Genomic DNA, 1,583 nt, shown 5'->3' on the forward strand with positions numbered 1-1,583 from the left:
CCCTCAGATGAATAGTTTCCCCAGAGGAGGCAAGAATTGAGTTGCTGCAGACCTCTATGGATGTGTCGCTGCTAACATTCACTCCTCTGTTGCAGGAACTCCCTTCCTCTTCCTTTCACGTGTCAACACATCAGGACCTCAAATTTTGGCTGGTAATTTCTTTTTTTTTTTCTTTTTTTCTTTTTTTTGAGATGGAGTCTTGCTCATCACCCAGGCTGGAGTGCAGTGGCGCGATCTCGGCTCACTGCAAGCTCCGCCTCCCGGGTTCACCCCATTCTCCTGTCTCAGCCTCCCGAGTAGCGGGGACTACAGGCGCCTGCCAACGCGCCCGGCTAATTTTTTGTATTTTTAGCAGAGACGGGGTTTCACCGTCTTAGCCAGGATGGTCTCGATCTCCTGACCTTGTGATCCGCCCGCCTCGGCCTCCCAAAGTGCTGGGATTACAGGCGTGAGCCACCGCGCCCGGCCTGGCTGGTAATTTCTATGGGAGCAGCAGGAGCTGGTACACCCTACATGGGAGCTACTATGGTTACCCTGAACTTGTGTCCTCAGCTCCTAACAGCAACTTTCCCTTCTGGAGCTACATGGCAGGTCCCTGATGGAGCTATTCCTGGGAGCCACCTGCAAACTCTGAACTGATTGGCATTTCTACCCCCTGCCTTTCTTTTCTTTTTAAATTCTGAAAAAAGAATAATTCATGGTACTTCTCAATAATTTGCATTGCCAATTCCCTAGTTCTCATCTGTATACTGAGGCTACAGGTCAACCATGTGACTGACTCGTGGCAAAGGGAAACCCATGTCTGTGTGATTCAAGCCAGAATCCACTTCCATAGCTACAGAAATGGAGGCCAAGTTGGTCTGGGGCTTATTTATCTAAAAGCTTTAGACAAAGCTTTATCTAAAAGCTTTAATGACCACATGGCATATGAGACAGAGAGATTTTTCTGCACAAACCGACATCCCAGACTGCAAGTGATTTCTCTAAGATGTTCTTGAATTAATAATGGCAATAGGTCTCCTGAGAGGATAGTGGTTGCTTTCTTAAAAGGGTCTCCAATATGCTTCTTGGGTGCCCACATAAGGAGCCAATGCCCAAGATGCAGGGGATGTGCCCGTAGATTTCCAGAACTGTAGCCTCTGCTCTGTCTGAGATGAAGTGAAAACAAGTAAGACTTGTATGCTAAGCTCTTGCTCCTGTGCCCATCACCTAGTAGGCACTCAACGAATATTTGTTGAATGCATGGATGAACTGGCTCTTAGCTAACGTGTATGTGGTTTGACGTTCAGAGATTTTTGTAGAGGATCCACTCCCCCACTTCCCATGTTTTCCATGGCTTTTCCTGGGATGTCTGGAATTGCCCCATGAGGGCTTGTGGCTGAACATTTTACTCCTTCTCAAACGTCATTAACACACAGGATGAAAGAAGGCTCTGGAGAACCAGTGGGAGACAAGAGTGACTTTTTCCATGCTTGCTGTGTTTCTTGCTGTCTGCACTTGGAACTGTGGTGTCCTTCAGGGCAGGTGGTGGGCATCTCATCTGTGTGTCCTCTGGGTCTTGCACTGTGCTCAGTGCATGCAGG

This window comes from Piliocolobus tephrosceles, chromosome 6 (genome assembly GCF_002776525.5).
Source record: "Piliocolobus tephrosceles isolate RC106 chromosome 6, ASM277652v3, whole genome shotgun sequence".
Classification (NCBI taxonomy): domain Eukaryota; kingdom Metazoa; phylum Chordata; class Mammalia; order Primates; family Cercopithecidae; genus Piliocolobus; species Piliocolobus tephrosceles.